This window comes from Apium graveolens, chromosome 9, assembly GCF_009905375.1.
Source record: "Apium graveolens cultivar Ventura chromosome 9, ASM990537v1, whole genome shotgun sequence".
NCBI classification, from domain to species: Eukaryota; Viridiplantae; Streptophyta; class Magnoliopsida; order Apiales; family Apiaceae; genus Apium; species Apium graveolens.
Genome location: NC_133655.1, coordinates 213,877,560 through 213,897,656, shown reverse-complemented (window position 1 = coordinate 213,897,656; position 20,097 = coordinate 213,877,560). Strand labels below are relative to the sequence as shown.

Genomic DNA, 20,097 nt, shown 5'->3' with positions numbered 1-20,097 from the left:
GAGTGATAAAGAGTGAAGCGTTTTAATTTATAGAGAGAGTAAAGATAGAAACTAAGAGACTCTTGAGTTGCCCGGATAATAGGAGTAATAATCACATAAGCCTATTAGACAGCTAGAAATGACTAGTGACTATTCCCCCTGCAAGTACTCAAGAATATTAGTTTATTTTAAAAATAACTATTCCCCATACAAATAAGCGTGTACTTCCTACACAAAAAGTAACTCTCCCTATCAGCAAGTAATCATATATGATTATCACTATCAGCATACGCAAAACAACACAAATAATTTACTAGTCTGCTAACATTAGACTAACATATTTCCACGTAAGCAAGAAATTATATAAGCATGTAAATGTGTCAATAAGTCAGAGAAAATTAGAGACTAGGTATGTCAAAAGTATTTTTATGAACATAATTTATGAATTAAATTTGTTCAATTTTTCATACTTTTTGCTTCTTTTGATCTGTTATTTATTAAGTTCACATACTGAAGATATGACGTAATAAATATTCAGTTTACTTAGAGTTTTGAGAAATTCCAAGTTAATATTAATGGAGAAATCTGGGTATTTATAGAGAAATTAAAATACTTATCGAGAAGTCAAATAAACATTTGATATTAAACTTATCGAGAAGTAATTTTGAATATGAAAACGGTACATTCGAGAAGTCAAGTGACTTATCGAGAACTCTGATAAATGCCCAGTTTGTCCGAAAATGGACTAAAAATAATTCTAATTTATTTGAATTGAATCAAATTGAAATCAGAATAAATTTTCCAAAAGTATTTGTCTAAAAATAATTCATTGAATCAAATTATTTTAGTTCTGAGTTATTGATAAGTCTCAAAATATTATTGTCGAGAACTCTGTGAGTTAATACTATTAGAGAACTCTACATGGTCTTATCGATAAGTCATAATAGAGCTTATCGAGAAGTCATTCGAGAAGTTTGTAAATAGACTTATCGAGGACTCACTCGAGAACTCTAAAATGACTTGTCGATAAGTCATTTTGACTTATCGAGAACTCAGTTCTCTATACTTTTGAGTGCTGTTTTTCTGTCTTGTGTTAATTTTACATATTAAAGATTTAAATTAACAACTAAGCAGTTTACTTAGAATTTGAAATATTCTAAGTTAATTTTTTTTTTGAGTTTTAAAGAAAAATAAATATATAGAGATTCTGAAATATTTATAATTCATATTTCAGTTAATTTCCAATTAAATCAAACTAGGTTGATTTATTAGAGATTAATCTGCTGCAAAACATTAGCTGAGTTCTTGCCTTAGGATGAAGAATTGAGCATTCCAATTTCACTCACAAGTCTAGTGAAGGTTGTTTCATCCAAAGGTTTAGTAAAAATGTCAGCTAATTGTTTTTCTGTTGGAACAAAAATGAGCTCAATGGTACCATTTGCAGCATGTTCCCTGATAAAATGGTACCTAACATCAATGTGCTTTTTTCTAGAATGATTAACTGGATTAGCTACTATAGATATGGCACTAGTATTGTCACACATAATAGGAATTTTATGTAACACTAGACCATAGTCCATTAGCTGATTTCTAATCCAAAGCACTTGAGCACAACAACTTCCAGCAACTATATATTCAGTCTCAGCTGTGGAAGTTGACACAGATTGCTATTTCTTACTATACCAGGACACAAGTCTTTGACCAAGAAATTGACAGCTTCCACTAGTACTTTTCCTATCAACCCTGCATCCAGCAAAATCTGCATCTGTGTATCCAATAGCTTTAAAACCAGTTCCCTTAGGATACCATAGTCCCAAGTTTGGAGTTCCCTTTAAGTATCTGAAAATCCTTTTGACAGCCATCAAGTGTGATTCCTTTGGATTGGCTTGAAATCTGGCACATAGACAAGTAGCAAACATGATGCCTCATCTACTAGCAGTCAAATACATCAATGATCCAATCATTCCTCTATAGCTTGAAATATCCACACTCTTGCCTTCCTTGTCTTCATCCAACTTGGTTGCAGTAGACATTGGTGTAGATGCAGGTGAGCTATCCACCATACCAAATTTCTTCAATAAGTCATTCACATATTTGGTTTGGCTGATGAAAATACCATTACTTCTTTGACTAACTTGAAGGCCAAGGAAGTAACTCAATTCTCCCATCATGCTCATTTCATACTCACTCTGCATTAGCCTAGAGAATCTTTGACAAAGCTTTTCATTTGTAGATCCAAAGATGATATCATCCACATAGATTTGAACTAGGATCATATCTTCATCATGCTTCTTGTAGAAGAGAGTCTTATCAATAGTACCTCTGGTAAAACCATGTTTGAGTAGAAATTCTGATAGTGTGTCATACCAGGCTCTAGGTGCCTGTTTCAGTCCATATAGAGCCTTTAGTAATTTATAAACAAAGTTAGGGAATTCTGGATCTTCAAAGCCAGGTGGCTGTTGCACATAAACTTCTTCTTCTAGTTCACCATTAAGAAAAGCACTCTTGACATCCATTTGATACACCTTAAAATTTGAGTGTGCAGCAAATGCCAGAAAAATTCTTATTGCTTCTAGTCTTGCAACAGGAGCAAAAGTCTCATCATAGTCAATTCCCTCTTCTTGTGAGTAGCCTTTAGCAACCAGCCTTGCTTTGTTTCTAGTAACAATTCCATTTTCATCCATTTTGTTCCTGTACACCCACTTAGTTCCAATTATGCTTCTGTTCTTTGGTGCAGGGACTAATTTCCAAACTTTGTTTCTCTCAAACTGATCCAGCTCCTCCTGCATGGCACATATCCAGTCAGGATCCAATAGGGCTTCTTCAGTTTTCTTGGGCTCTACTTGAGACAGAAAACATGCATGTAGGCATTCAGTAGCAGTTGCACTTCTAGTTCTCACACCAGCTGGGGGATCACCAATAATAGCTTTTACTGTATGACTCATATCCCACTTTCTGGTGTGTGTCTATTGACTAGTGCCTTCATCATTTTCTTTAGTATTACCATGACTGTCATTTCCATTCTCTCCTTCTCCCCCTGAGTTTATGCCATCAAATTCAGGCGTCTGAAGAGAGCTTTCATTTCCATAATTTTGTTCAGAGATCTCTTCATTTGTTACTTGTTATGTTACAACTTCATCTTCGTCATCAAAATCACTATCAATGGTTAGATTTCCAAATACAAGGGCTTCAGCATCATTTACATCAAGGCATTCCAAGCCTGGACACTTGTCATCATCAAAAGTCACATCTGTGCTTTCCATAATTTTCTTTTGATCAATCACATAAACTTTATAGGCTGTTCTTTCCAATTAATATCCCAGAAAAATTGCTTCAAAAACTTTAGAGACAAATTTTCCCACATATTCAGAGTTGTCTTTTAGAATATAACACTTGCTTCCAAACACATATAGATGCTTCACTGTAGGCTTCCTGTTAGACATGATTGAGTAGGGTGATTTGCCATGAGCTCCGTTGATGAGATATCTGTTTTGAGTGTAGCATGCAGTATTAACAGCCTCTTCCCAAAAACTAGTTGGCAACTGAGCATCTTGTAGCAAAGTTCTAGCAGCTTCAACCAATGTTCTATTTTTCCTCTCAACTACTCCATTCTGTTGAGGTGTTCTAGCTGCTGAAAATTCTTGAACAATGCCTTTGCTTTTGCAGAATTCACTTAATGTTGATTTCTGAATTCTGTTCCATTATCACTTCTCAATCTTTTCACACTAACTTTTCCTTCAGCTTGCTTATCAATTTTCTTGATGTGCTCAATTATGATGTTTGGAGTTTCATCTTTAGAGTACATGAACTCAACCCAAGTGTATCTTGAAAAATCATCAACCATGACAAGGGCATATTTGTTCCTTGAAATGGACAAGACATTTGCTGGCCCAAACAAGTCCATGTGAATAAGTTGCAGAGGTGCACTTATAGAATTCACAGATTTTGACTTGTGACTTGATCTTTTCATTTTTCCTTTCTGACAAGCTTCACAAACTTCCAATTGAGCAAATTCCAGATTGGGCATGTCTCTCACAAGTTCCTTCTTGACTAGGGTGTTGATTGCTTTGAAATTCAAGTGAGATAGTTTTTTATGCCACAATTTGCCTTGCTCTTCTGATGCCTTGGTGTAGAAATAACACATTTCATCCTTATTTGTTGAGTCTAAGTCTGCAACAAACAAGCTTCCCTTTCTTACTCCCTTAAGAGCAATTTCACCAGTCTTTTTGCTAATAAAAGCACAATCTTCTTTGTTGAAAACAACTTGAAAACCTCTGTCTGCAAATTGACTAACACTTAGGAGATTTACTTCTAATCCAGCAACTAGTGCTACATCTTCAATGACAACATTTCCAGAAACAATCTTGCCATATCCCATTGTGAATCCTTTGCTGTTGTCTCCAAAGGTTACCAAAGGGCCAGCCATCTCCCTAAATTATGATAGCAGGGCCTTATCACCTGTCATATGCCTGGAGCATCCACTATCAATGATCCATATGACCTTCTTTCCTTTGCCCTGCACACAATGAGGATTAAGTGTGTTTAGCTACCCAAGCTGTGTTGGGTACTTTCTTCTTGTTAACTGATTTTACAGAAGTAGAATGAGAATTTTGAGATAAAATGGAATTCATAGACTGTTGAGCATTTTCCCTTTCAGATACAGAATCAATTTTTGATTCCATGAGATCAATTCTCAATTTGTGGCAACTCTTCATCACTTTCATGTTACAGGGAATGCAGTCAAACTTGTCACAGAATGAATAGGGATCATTAGCATTAGCTTCATTGTACTTGCAGACTCCTTCAGGTGGATTGCTAACACCCTTGTTATTCCCAGTGGACTAACAATGAGATTTACAGAAGGGGGGGGGGTGGAATGTAAATCTCAAAACTTTTTCAAGTTTTGAGCAGTTTCTAAGGCCAAGTGTTTGAGTGATCAAATGTGTGTGAATTGCTTGAAGCTGATGCAGACAGATATATATTCAAACACAAATGTAATGAGCACAAAGAACTTAAAAAAATTTCTGGTGGATTTGTTGTTCCACCAGAGATGTGTTATTTCAGAAAATCTGTGATTCAAAGAATTAAATCACAGCTGCTTCCTAGTACAAACTAGATGATTTTCTCTTTTGATATTTCTAAACAGCTCAGGAAAATTCATATCTAATTACTAGCTTCTACTTTGTTTATATATCACCAAGTTTACAAGTGAAGACAAACTGTAAAATACAATTGAAAAGATTCTTCACATGTTTCTTCTTCATTTCTCTATCTAATGCAATCTAGGATAATCTATAAATCTTTGAATACTTCCTTGTTTGCATCAGAATGGAAATGCTGCATTTTCTTGATTCCTCCTAGAGGCTTCCACATTCCAGTATGTCTCTGTCAACCCATGTGCCTCTGTCAGCTTGTGAATTGTCACTATCAACTGCTAGTGAACTAAGCATCCGTTGAAGCTTTCATCCGTTGATGCCTTATCCGTTGAGGCTTTATCCGTTGAAGCTTTATCCGTTGATGTATTATCAGTTGAAGTCTTTATCCGTTGAAGCACTTATCCGTTGATGGATATTATCCGTTGAAGCATTTGAGACATCCGTTGAAGCTTTGTTTCTTATCCGTTGAAGGTTTTCAATATCCGTTGACACTTCTTCACTTATACAAAATTACAAGGCATGAAATATTTACAATTAGCCCTCCTATTTGTACATCCATTAGTAGTCAACATGACTGATTATTTCCTAACAACATCTAAGAATTACAGCTTGAAACCAGAGAGTGAAATGTGCTACAACACTAAACTTATTGCTAAGTAAAGCTACTCCTTCAACGGATAGCCAAGATGGTCTTATCCGTTGAGGCTACAAACACTGGATTTCTACTTAAGTGTTTTGCTTAACTTATCATCAAACTAATACACATATTCCTAACAATCTCCCCCTATTTATGTCTACTAGAACTGTAGGCATAAATTTGGGTTTAGCTTGATGATAACAAAACACTTAACAAATATATAAACTGTAATAAAGCAGAAATTCAAAAGTGCTACAAAAATGTATATGCTGAGATGGAATTGAAGAATTACATTGTTTCCAAGGGTGCTCCTTTAGCCTGAGCCAATTACTTTCTTTTCCTTTGATCCTTGGTTTTCTTTCCTAGCCTCCTGTCATTCTCTTCTATTTGAAGTTGAAGTTGTCTGTAGAATTCAGCTTCATCTTCTTCATTGATATCTAACTTAGATTGCATATCCTTGAGAGTTTCATTACTGGCAATCTTTAGCTGATCTTCAATTCTGAAAAATCTTCTGACTCCTTTGTTGTCTCTGAACTCCATCAACCAATGAGGTGATTTGTGAATTATAATTCCTCTTTCTTGAATGAGTAAAGTTCTAGGCAAAGCATTGGGCTCCCTCCAAATTTTCCTTATGTTGGCAATCTTGTTGAGAATCTCAGTCTTGGCAGTCCTGGTAAAGCCAGAATCCCTTTGTATGGCTGAGTAGACTCTGATCAAGGTAGAGTAGCCTTCATTTAGAATTCTGTGAAGAGGCCATGTTCTTTCCCCAGCTCCTTTGTATTTGAACACTAGTGTTTCTGGTAGCTGTCTGTAGGCAGCTATTCCCCTTACATCCTCCAGCTCATCCAGATAGAGTTCAATATCTAAAAATTCTTTTATGTCACAGATGTGAACATAATCATCTTTAGAGGTTTGAGGTTTAGGCTTAGGCTTCTGTGTGAATTTGATTGAGGCTTTAGAGGGTGTTGATTTGATTCTTCTTTTCTGCTTCTTTGATGGTGGAGAAGAGGTTAGGAAGGTGGGCAATTTGATGGTGTCCCAATCAATTGGTTCCTCCTTGGGAATGATTGTTTCACCATGAATGTTCATGAAGGGGTCAGGTACAATGGGTTCAGGAATAGAGGGTAGTGGTTTGGATATTGATTGGGTTTCTTCAGTCTTATCTACCTTCTTTCTCTTTGCATTGACCTTCTTTCTTTTCCCTTTCTGCCATTCTTCCTTACTTCTTTCCTCCATCTCAATACCAACCATGTCCCCCATAGCTTCATCTTCACCTTTGTCTTCAATTTCTTTCTGTTCTTCAGCCTGACTTGACTTTGGCTGTTTTTCAAGCTTTACTTGTGCTCTTTTGTCAGCCTTTAGCTGTTTGGCTTCTTCCTTCAACCTTTTGGTTTCTTCCCTCTTGGCTATTGAGAATTTGGGATGTCCTTGCATCACACATATGCTCTTTCCCTCTCTGAAGATAATAGCCATGTTTCTTCTTACAACCTCATCCATGGTCTCTTTGAGATATGCAATACTTCTACCTAAAAGCTTGTCCTCATCAGCTTTTGGAAGAGGAAAATCCACCTCTTTTAGAGGATTCTTTGTAGAGTCCTTATTGGATCTGTTGTTGGGCTTGAGAACCATAGGTTGCAGATCTTTGGAAGAAGTTTCTCCATCCTTATGCCTCCCTACTGGCTTGAGTTCCATAATAATTGATTCCACTTTTGTGCTATGCTTCACAGATTGTGATTGAGAAGTTGTAGAACCAAATATTAGTTGCATCTTTTCATCAATCTTCTTCCTTTGCTCTTTGACTTGCAATTCAGCTGCTGCTATCTGGATTAGATCAATTCCATCTAGCTTTCCTTTGACTTGAATAGTTGGAGAAGTTGTGATGACAGGAACTAGCACTTGAGAAATCTGAACTGTTGTAGATGGCTCTCCTTCCCCTTCCCCTTTATTCTCCCCCTTTTTGTTATCATCAAGGGTAGGGGTCAAGCCTTGTGCTTTTGCCAGCTGCATGAGTAGATTTGTTTGAGTTTGCTGATTCTGAAGAATGGTGACCATAGAGTCTTCAATGATTTGAACCCTATCTTCCAATCTGGCCAGCCTCTTGTCACCATCAGATGCTTTCCTCAGTCTCCCCAACAAATCTTGCATAGTACTATAGGGTATAACTGAATCCAATTTCTCAGCATTGTAGGATTTCAGATTAGCAATGTCCTGCTTGAGCTCATCCACACTTAGATTTTGCTGGTAATGCTGCAACTGCAAGAGATGCAGAGATTCCAAATGAGCTTGAAGAATTGCCTTGGTACCAGCATCTTGAGTCTCCTGAAGGGCCTTCTGAATTGTCATGACTTGTCTGACCAAAGTGACACCAAACTCTCCTGGTGTTGATGGTTTTGCCCATGCCCACTCAGGAAGATCAGGAACAGAACTTGGGCCTGCTACTCCCCCTAAGTTCATGCTCTCATTTAAAGAATTAGAGTCATCATCATTAGAATTTACTCCAAATTCTTCAGATGGCTCACCAGCTTGAGAAGGCAGCCTGTTGACAGCAGCTTTGTCTCTGAGAAGAGATTCTGAAGTGTGTACAATGTGTAGTGTCTGTTCTGCCTCCACATTGCCCTGGGCAGCCAATAATTGATAGGCTGAAATAGGGTGAGTAAAAGTGTCAGCATCCAAGGAAATGTTATCAATGACAGCTTTGTAATGTTGCTGAAATTGTCTTTCCTTTTCTGCATCATCCACTTTCATTAACTCACTAGCAATGGCTGGATCCACCCTTATAGCTTCTGTACCTGCCTTTCTCTCAATTTCTCTCTGTTCTTGCATCAGGGGCTCCCCCTGGCTCACACACACCCTCACACCCTCACCCTCACCTTCTTAGGTGGCACTCCCCTCACTCACTTTTGCCATGCTGGAAGAAATAGCATGCATATGGTGACTCTCAACCTCTCCTTTTGCCTGGGAGCAACCCAGCCTCTCACTCAAATTATCACTCCCTTCCCTCAAACCTAAAACTGATTGTACAGTAACCATGTCCTCTATAGTTGGAATTGTGTCTGTTATATGTGTAGAGACCATCAACGGATAGGGAGTATCCGTTGAAGTGGAAACTGATGGTATCAACGGATAACTGCTGTTAAGCTTATCCGTTGAAGAACAACCACTTGTCAACGGATGAGAGATATTCGTTGAAGAAGGAAAAGATGTAGAGATAGATAGTGACATAATTGTTGAATCTGTGTGGATTGATTTAAAGTTTGGTGACACAGATTCTGCAACTACATCTGAAAGAATTGGCTGATGATCCAACAAATCATCTAAAAGATGATGATCACCAGGTTTTGAGTGGGGCTCCTCCCTGAGTTTTAATGAGGGAGAATCAGGAATTGATGTGAATATCATATCCACATCTAGAGAGGGTGTTGGAGAGTTTGATGAATGGTGTGTTTCTATATTGAGAGAATGGGGCTGTGATTCCACATTTGCTGGAATCACATCAAGCTGAATTTGAGAAGGCACAGATGCAGGTGGATGTATCTGTGCTGTGTGTGTCCCTTGTATGGAAACTAGGGTCTTGGCCTTCTTCTTCCTTGAAAAGGCTTTAAATGGTGAATGTGTGGCTTCAGTGTCCCTCCCTCTTTTGTTCTGTGTCCCTGGTTGGGGACTATTTTCAATAGTTATAACCTTTCGGGAGGATGCAACTAGGGATGTGTTGGACTCCTTTTGAACCACCACAGTCTTTTGAGAGACTGTGGCTTGGCTGGTTTGGGTACCACTCACCTCTCCCACCTTATCCTGGGGGGCTTTTTGATGTTCACCCCTCCCCTTACCACTCACACCCTGTTCACTCCCTTCAGGGTTTATGGTAGTTGTTACAACTGTTATCTTTTGAGAAACAATAGAGGTAGGTTTCTTTGACTTGACTTTGGAAACTTTAGATTTGGTGGCTTTGGTAGGAGCCTATTTGGACAAAGACAGAGGTTCCATAGCCACACTAGAAGGCAAAGAAACATTGGGGTTGGAAATAGTAGGAGTTATAGAAGTATTTACCTCACTTACCTGTGGTGCATTCATGATTGGTAAGTATACCAATGGCACCTGGCTGTTGAGGTTCATTCTCAAAAGGTCTGCAAGGACCCTTTTCTCTTGTGCCCAGCATTTGAGTTTATTATTCTCATTGGATATAACCAAACCTTCAGCAACGTGGTTAGCCAATAACATAAAGAATCTAGCATAGTAGATGTTATGTGGTCTATTAGCTTTGTTACCTAATCTGGAACCTAATTCTAGCATAACACAGCTGCTAAAATTAAAGTACCTATCAGAAACTAGTATATAGAGCATATTAACAAGAGATGAAGTGATAGCATCAAAATTGCTAATCTTCCCAGAGAAAACCTTAATAAAGGCATCTCCAAGAAAACTCCATTCTTTCCTAAGGCCTTTCCTTCTAATACTACCTAAACTAGCAGAATCAAAAGCATAGCCTATGGAATCTAGCATAGCAGAGACATCTTTATCAGTGTGTGGTGTCATGGAATTATTCTCAGGCAACTGAAAGCAAGATTGTATATCATCATAATTAATGCAATAGTCCTTACCTTTGAGAGAGAAGGCAATAGTCATATCTGTGGAGTTGAACTCTGCAGTTGTCCAAATCTCCTCAATCACCTCACAGTAGATGGTTGGGGCTTCCAGCATTGCATAGCTTAGTTTGCAGTTTTTGATGAAGTCCATCATCTTGTGATAATCAGAATGGGCTTCATTCTTTTCAACCAAGGCTATGAAATTATTCTTTTCATAAACAAATCCTGTTTGAGACATAATTTTGACTACTGGTGCCATTGTTGTGAGTAGAGGTTGCAGAGAAAAACTTGAGAATTTAGAGAGAAAGAGAATAAGAATTGCAAGAAAGCGTAAAGTGAGAATAAGAGTTCAATTGGGCTTTTATACTTTCTTGAATTAAAACGTAAATAAAATGATTAAATGATACTTTTAAGTAAGTTACAGCCGTTCAAGAATAAATAAAACTGTAGAAATTCTGAAAACTACCTTAAATACAAATACATACAACACTCTATATCTGTATCAACGGTTGAGTAAAAGAATTAACGGCTGTGACTCACTTATAGTAACTGACGTGACACTTCAACGGATAAGGGAAATAGTTATCCGTTGATGAACAACACCATTTTATCCGTTGAAGGATAAAATTACCAGAAATGTATTTGTCTTTCAACGGATAATGAACATCCGTTGATAGAACAATTTTGGCTTTCAACGGATAGAGAATATCCGTTGATAGGATAAGTCTTAATTAAAGCCAGCTTTGTTCTTGCAGCAAATTCATTTCAGGCTTCAAGATAGATTATATAGATGACATAGATTATGAATAATTAAGCATACCTAACTCACTTACTAATCTTGTGAATGTTGATTCATCAAGTGGCTTGGTAAATATGTCTGCAATCTGCTTTTCACTTGGAACAAAATGAAGTTCCACTGTACCTTTCATCACGTGTTCCCTAATGAAGTGGTACTTGATATCAATGTGCTTGGTTCTTGAGTGCTGCACTGGATTTTTAGTAATGCCAATGGCACTTGTGTTGTCACAGAATATTGGAATTTTGTCAACAGTCAAACCATAGTCAAGTAGTTGATTCCTCATCCATAGTATCTGTGCACAGTAACTACCAGCAGCAATGTACTCAGCTTCAGCTGTTGATGTGGAAAAAGAATTCTGCTTCTTGCTGAACCATGATACAAGCTTGTTCCCTAAAAATTGACAGGTGCTTGTTGTGCTTTTCCTGTCTATTTTGCAACCTGCATAATCTGCATCTGAGTAGCCAATTAGATCAAAACCAGACTCTCTAGGGTACCAAATTCCTAGATTTGGAGTCCCCTTGAGATATCTGAAAATTCTTTTAATAGCCACTAAGTGAGATTCTTTAGGGTCAGCTTAAAATCTAGCATAGAGACATGTAGAAAACATTATATCAGGTCTACTAGCAGTTAAATATAAAAGTGAGCCAACCATGCCTCTATAACTTGTAATATCCACAGACTTTTCAGCCTTGTTTAATTCAAGCTTAGTGGCAGTAGCCATGGGAGTTTTTGCAGGTGAACAATCCATTAAGTCAAACTTCTTTAAAAGATCATAAATATATTTAGTTTAACTAATGAAAATTCCACCACTAACTTGTTTAACTTGTAAACCAAGAAAGTAAGTTAGCTCTCCCATCATGCTCATTTCATATTTACTTTGCATTAATTTAGCAAACTTTTTACAAAGCTTATCATCTGTAGATCCAAATATAATATCATCTACATAAATTTGTACAAGTATCTTAGAGTCATTAACATTTCTAAAGAAGAGAGTTTTGTCAACAGTACCTCTTGTGAAGTGATTATTCAGAAGGAACTTTGACAAAGTCTCATACCAGGCTCTAGGTGTTTGCTTTAGTCCACAGAGTGCTTTCAACAGATAATACACATAGTCTGGAAAATTTGGATCTTCAAAACCTGGAGGTTGGCTTACATAAACTTCTTCCTCCAATTCCCCATTTAGAAATGCACTCTTGACATCCATTTGATAGACTTTGAAATTGGCATTAGCTGCATAGGCTAGAAAGATTCTGATGGCTTCAAGTCTGGCAACTGGAGCAAATGTTTCATCAAAATCTATTCCCTCTTGTTGAGAATAGCCTATAGCAACCAATCTGGCTTTATTCCTTATGACAATGCCATTTTCATCCATCTTGTTTCTGAATACCCATTTTGTGTCAATAGAACTCTTGTTCTTTGGCTTGGGTACCAGCTTCCATACTTTGTTCCTCTCAAATTGGTTTAGCTCCTCTTGTATTGCTAAAATCCAATCTGGATCCAATAAAGCTTCTTCCACTCGCTTAGGTTCCTCCTGTGATAGAAAGCTACTATACAGACATTCATCTTGAGTAGCCCTTCTAGTTTGTACTTTTGATGTAGCATCACCAATGATCAGTTCAAAAGGGTGATTCTTGGTCCATTTCCTTTGAGGTGGTAGATTAGCCCTAGATGAGGTTGCCTCAGTATTGTCATGATGTGAGATAGAATGTTGATTTGTTGAAACTCCCCCTGAGTTGCTGATCCTTTGAAAGGAATTGGGAGCTCTATCAACTGATGAAGTGAATTGATTATCCGTTGACAGACTGTGATCAACAGATGTTTCATTATGAACTTCAACGGATGATGCACTTTGTCTTTCAACGGATGCTGCATTGCTTCTTTCAACGGAAGCTGAATTATGACTTTCAACGGATGCAGCATTCTGTACATTATCCAAAGGCAGATTCTGAATTCTTCTTGAGATGCCTTCTTCATCATTCTCATCTTCACTATCATCACAGTATATCTCAATGTTGTCAAATTTGAGTCCTTCATGATGTCCCTCATCTGTTAGTCCATCAATCTTTTTATCATCAAACACAACATGTACAGATTCCATGACAATGTTGGTTCTTAGATTGTAGACCCTATATAATTTTCCAGCAGAGTAACCAACAAATATTCCTTCATCAGCCTTTGCATCAAACTTCCCTTTATGATCAGATTGATTCCTTAAGATGTAGCATTTGCAACCAAAGACATGTAGAAAGTTTAAAGTTGGTTTTCTTCTCTTGAATAATTGATAGGGAGTCATGCATTTTGCTTGATTGATTAGAGAAATATTCTGAGTGTAACATGCACAGTTAACAGCCTCAGCCCAAAAGTAAGTTGGGAGTTTTGACTCTTCAAGCATTGTCCTTGCAGCTTCAATTAGTGATCTGTTCTTCCTTTCCACCACACCATTTTGTTGTGGAGTTCTTGGAGCTGAGAACTCATGCATGATCCCACTTTCTTCACAGAACAACTTCATGGTTGAATTCTTGAACTCAGTTCCATTGTCACTCCTAATATTCCTTACTTTGAAATCAGGATGATTGTTGACTTGCTTGATATGATTGATGATGATTTCACTAGCTTCATCCTTTGATCCAAGAAAATAAACCCATGAAAACTTTGAGAAATCATCTACAATCACTAGGCAGTATCTTTTCCTTGAAATTGACAATACATTGACTGGTCCAAAAAGATCCATGTGTAGAAGTTGTAGTGGTTCATCAATTGCAGATTCAAGCTTCTTACTGAATGATACTTTCTTTTGCTTTCCTTTCTGACAAGCATCACACAGTCCATCCCTTGTGAATTCCACTAGAGGTATTCCTCTAACTAAGTCCTTTTTGACTAGATCATTCATTGTCTTGAAATTCAAATGGGATAACTTCTTGTGCCATAGCCAACTTTCAACTGGACTTGCTTTGCTGAGAAGACAAGTAATGGATTCTGCATCTGTAGAGTTGAAATCAGCTAAGTACACATTCCCTTTTCTAACTCCAGTTAGAACCACTTTATTGTCCTTTTTACTTGTGACAATACAGGCTTCAGAATTGAAGGAAACAATATTCCCTCTGTCACATAGTTGACTGATGCTCAATAAATTATGTTTGAGACCATCAAGCAATGCAACTTCATCAATGATGACATTTTCTTTTGAAATCAAGCCATATCCCATAGTGAATCCTTTGCTGTCATCTCCAAAGGTTATGCTAGGGCCAGCTCTCTCCTAAAACTCTGTGAGCAGGGTGAAATCTCCTGTCATGTGTCTTGAACAACCACTGTCCAAGTACCTGTTAGGGCAAAAACACACGCTAATATTCACGCAAGTATACGCGTTCGCAAGTAGTATAAGATATAAATCAGATTCGTTCCCACAGAGACTGGTTTAGGTTAAGTTCAATTTATGCACCTATGCAACAATGTATGGTTATCGCTCAATGCTAAGACAAATAACAAATTGGGTTTTTATTAAACTAAGAGATTATACTAAATAACATTAACTAAGAGAATTGAAGTTGAATTACTATATATGATAAACATGGGATCCTAACTTCATTAAATACTTCATTCAATAGCCTTATTGTTCTTAACCTTAGCATGTGATGGTGATGACACTAATCAGATAACACGAAACTGATAAACGCCAACTTTCATTGCACGAGTACCATTCTACCAGACATCCACAAAAGAGATAGAAGCCGAATAGGCACCAATTATATTGAGACCCTATATGTCTATAGAATTTGACAACATAACGGTTTAAGCACAAGTTATCTATCTTGATTACATAGGGCAAGTAAAACGGTTAGAGTTACCTACGAATCATGCATAACAAATACATGAACCTATGCTAGCATGGCAAGTTCTAAACCTCTATATTCACTGTCGCTTCAATAGAGATTAACACGCTATCTTATATGTTAGCTACGCACATAAGACGAATAAGCACAACCAATACTAGGATATCAATCAATCACCACACACCAAGATATCGAAACAATTAATTATTGAAATCCATAAGTAAATCCGCTAGAATCCCATGACAACAATTAGCCCATAATCGAACTCATCGTCACCATGGGTTCCAATGAAAGCATGGTATAAACAAGGTCTTAATAAACTAAATAATAATCAAAGTACGAATAAACGAGATCTAGGTTCAACAAGAATGAAAACGAGCATCCAAAGTTACAACTAATTCAAAGAATCACAAGTTGAAAATAAGATCTTCTTTTTCGGAGTTGTTCTGTGCTTCTAGGTCTTCTCCTTGGTATCCCAATCTTCCCGGATGATAAAAACCCTTTTTTTTAAGTATATATACGCCCCTAGTGGACCTGGACCCTTAAAATCGTCAAATTCTACTCAAAAAAGGCTTTTTCAGCAAAATCAGCGACCAGCCGCGCCCTGAGCGGCCGTTCAGCTCCTGAGCGGGCGCTCAGCTCTGCTGAGCGGGCGCTCAGCTCTGCTGAGCGGGCGCTCAGCTACTGACTGGGAAAAATATTCTGATGAATCTTGTTTTGGCCATAACTTGAGTTCTACTCGTCAGAATTAGGCGATTCAACTGCCCACGCGAAGCTATTGAGATTCTCTACAACTTGACAATGGCCTTGGCTTCCAATTCTGATCAATTTTAATCATATTTCCTTTAAAAGCTCTTTTCTTCATTTAACTGATACCTGAAATGCATTAACACAAAAACACATCAAAATACCAACAACTTGAGTCCAAAACACCAATTTAAGCTTGTAATAAAGCATTCCAAGTGGATATAAAATCCACTTATCACACCCCCAAACTTGAATCGATGCTTGTCCTCAAGCATAAACAGACTCAAAACTACAAAACAAACATAATGCATGAATGCAACTACATGAATGCAACTAAATGACAATGCAATCGATCCCCTCAGAATAACCATAACCAAATGAATAAGCCAATGCCTCTAAGAATGTAATAACTTGAAACAGAGTTCAAATAAATCCCACAAACCAACTCACAAACCAGAAACGTGCGTGTGTGGATGCTTAACAGATATACTCTCGATACTAGATCAATAACCATAACTTAACTATCATCGAAATAATCAAAAGTTTATAAACAGAATAGACAATAAACGCATTATGACTCACAACACCTCCTTTCTACTAGAGTTATACAAGGATTCACACTATTATTGAACACATAACAAAGATGCTTATTTGATCGTGCAATGAATGAGGTCCCAAAAGACTTATACAATAATACCCATGTAGCGAGCGTTAGGTTAGTGGATCCCAGACTATAAAAGCCTTAGGTCACTAGGCACAAAGTCCCCTAAAACTTAATAACTCGAGTATTAAAGAGCTCACTCTTGATCAATTATGCATAAACACATACTTTTTTTCTTTTTTTTTCTTTTTTCTTTTTTTCTTTTCTTTTTTTTTCCAACAATTTCTGAATGAGTGCGTTTCGCTCCATCTCATTCAACCCTAGACTACTCATAAAAATATGAGCCGGCTGCTAGCCATTTGACACCTAGCCTTACAACAACTAGCAATGAAATTCAAGTTTTTCTCCAGATAAAAAGAATCAGTGTTTTTACGTCACTACGAGAAGATCACAAATTCTAAATATAACCAAGTGATTAAATCTCAACAACAAACAAGTATGATCATGATCTAGATCAAAAGCAACCCTATAATACTTTGTGAAAATATTTATTTCTGGCATGCAAATCAATTCATTAAGACTTAAACATCCCTCTATTCCTCATCACCACACTCAAATCAACATCAACTTATCCAATATCATAGTTCATCTTAAGGGATCATGCTAAATATGCATGCAAATGCAACTATATGAAATTACATAAAAACAAACAAATATGTCCTAAATGAACAATCATGCAAAAATATGAATGAAGTACAACTAAACATGCAACATAAATCTATATGAATCTATATGGACACACACTACTAATCCTTACATTATCACCCCCAAACTTAAAATTTTCAATGTCCTCATTGAAGGTAATAATAAGGATTTCAGGCATACCTAGTCGTCGGAAAGATCACCCTCTTCGGGTGGAGGATCAGGTGGCCAATCAACCTCGCCACTAGTGTCTCGGAAAATAGTACCGAAAACGTGTGTCAAATCTGCAGCAAAATGACGGTGAATGTCGTGCATGGCCTCCATACGCCTAGTTACTCGCCTGTACTGCTCATCACCAACACCAGTCCTATCAACTACCTGCTGCACATGAGAAGAACCCTCTATAAGCACTGGAGGATCCGTTCGGCTACCCGCTACATCATCAAAGATATATCCCAACCCCTTGTCAGGGGGTGCACCTAAGAATGAATAACTCAAGTGATCTGGTAGTGGGTTGAGCTCAAGTGTGGGAGCATCTTCAATAGACGGCTCGAGACGCTCCTGAGAAATTTTCAGCTCTGCTAACCCAAGAGAATCGAATGGCACATCCAACTTCCTCTTCCACGGAGGTGCATTCAAAACCTGAATTTGCTCTACTTTAAAGCACTCCTCTTTAGCTGTGGGTAATTTTATTTCCTTGAATACATTGAAAGTGACCTTCTGATCATGAACCTTCATCGTAAGCTCTCCTTTTTGCACATCGATCATAGTTCGGCCTGTAGCCAAGAATGATCTTCCCAAGATAATGGGAATCTTCTTATCTTCCTCGAAATCAAGAATTACAAAGTCAGCAGGGAAGAAGAGTTTATCCACCTTGACCAAGACATCCTCCACTATACCTCGTGGATAAGCGATGGAACGGTCAGCTAGTTACAATGACATGTATGTTGGTTTCGGCTCAGGAAGACCAAGCTTCTTGAAGATAGATAAGGGCATCAGATTGATGCTAGCTCCTAAATCACATAAACACTTGTCGAACGACAAGTTTCCGATGGTACAAGGAATAGTGAAGCTTCCAGGATCTTTAAGCTTCGGAGGCAACTTCTGTTGCAGCACAACACTGCATTCCTCCGTTAGAGCAACGGTCTCTAAGTCATCGAGCTTCACTTTCTGAGAGAGAATACCTTTCATAAACCTCGCATAGCTAGGCATCTGTTCAAGAGCTTCAGCGAAAGGTATGTTGATATGAAGTTTCTTGAACACCTCCAGAAACTTCTCAAACTGCTTATCCAGCTTTTTCTTCTGCAGCCTTTTAGGAAAAGGAGGTGGAGGATAAATCTGTTTCTCCCCTGTATTACCCTCAGGAGGAGTGTGTTCCACAGTAGTCTTCTTTGGTTCCACCTCTACTTCCTTCTGCACATCTTCTTCAGCCACAACTGCATTTTCTGAATCTTGAGATTTTTCTGGCTCTTCGTCTTGCTGAACTTGGGGGCTTGCGACCTTTCCAGACCTTAAGGTGATGGCGTTCCACCTGTTCTTCAACTTCCCTCTTGCCTGGATTTGTTTCTGTATCACTAGGAAGCGTTCCTGGTGGTCGATTCAATAAGGCATTAGCAATTTGCCCTATTTGGTTCTCCAGATTCTGGATAGAAACAGCCTGGCTTTGGCATATAAGAGCCTGGTTTTTGTATATAAGCCTCAACTCCTCCAATTCATATTTTTCATTCGAAGATAGACCTGCATCATTAGTTTGTTGTTGAAGTTGGAGTTGTTGTCTTGGTGTAAATTGTTGCTGAAAACCAGGAGGGTTAAATAGCTTATTTGCAAACTGCTGGAATGGCTGTTACATCGCATTCTGATTGTTGCTCAAGCTGAAGTTAGGATGATTCCAGTTGTCAGGATGATAAGTGTCTGGAACTGGTTGCTGCAATCTCTGAAAGTTGCTCACAAACTGAGCTGAGTCGCTAGATATAGCGCATTGTTCTGTCGCATGCGGACCTGCACACAGCTCACAAACACTAATTATCTGCTTAACACCATAGTTAGCCAGAGAATCGATCTTCATAGACAACGCCTTTAGTTGAGCAGTGATAGCCGTAGCTGTATCCACCTCAAGTACTCCTGCTACCTTGCCCTGTGGATATCTCTGGGTTGGATACTGATATTCATTAGCAGCCATCAGTTCAATTAGATCATAAGCTTCCTTATAGCTCTTTGCCCATAATGCTCCGCCTGATGCTGCATCGAGCATGGGTCTGGACTGTGCTCCCAAACCATTGTAAAAACAAGTGATGATCATCCAATCAGGAATTCCATGATGAGGACACTTCCTACGCATCTCCTTGTAGCGCTCCCAAGCTTCACATAGCGATTCTCCCGTTTGCTGCGCAAATTGAGTAATAGCATTCCTGAGTGCAGCTGTCTTCGCCATAGGGAAGAATTTAGTAAGAAACTTCTGAGCAAGATCTTCCCAAGTAGTAATCGAACCAGCTAGTAGAGAGTGTAACCAGCTCTTAGCCTTGTCCTTCAGAGAGAATGGGAACAGTCTCAGCTTCACAGCATCTTCAGAAACACCGTTGAACTTGAAGGTGTCGCATATTTCAATGAAATCCCTAATGTGTGTATTGGGATCTTCCGTTGGAGAACCCCTGAACTGGACTGAAGTCTGTACCCATTGAATTATGCTAGGCTTGATCTCAAAGGTATTAGCTGTGATAGCTGGCCGGACAATACTAGATTGAATGTCATTGATCTTGGGTTGAGAAAAATCCATCAAGGCTTTCGTTCGTGCTGCTGGATCTCCCATTGTAATGAGTACCTGAAACACAAACAAATAAACTGTGAAAGTAAAAGAATCCGAGTCAGTGAACTTTAACGACCACTGATGACAAGAACATAAACTAAAAATTAACACCGAGTCCCCGGCAGCGGCGCCAAAAACTTGTTAGGGCGAAAACACACGCTAATATTCACGCAAGTATACGCGTTCGCAAGTAGTATAAGATATAAATCAGATTCGTTCCCACAGAGACTGGTTTAGGTTAAGTTCAATTTATGCACCTA

The 20,097-nt window shown here is 38.2% G+C and overlaps 1 non-coding gene across 1 annotated transcript; it reads left to right on the top strand.

The window, feature by feature from the left end:
• The first annotated feature begins 19,343 nt into the window (after window positions 1–19,343).
• Window positions 19,344–19,450, top strand: LOC141688707 (small nucleolar RNA R71). The gene has a single exon (XR_012562140.1). It is a non-coding gene; the product is annotated as a small nucleolar RNA R71 (small nucleolar RNA).
• The last annotated feature ends 647 nt before the right edge of the window (window positions 19,451–20,097 follow it).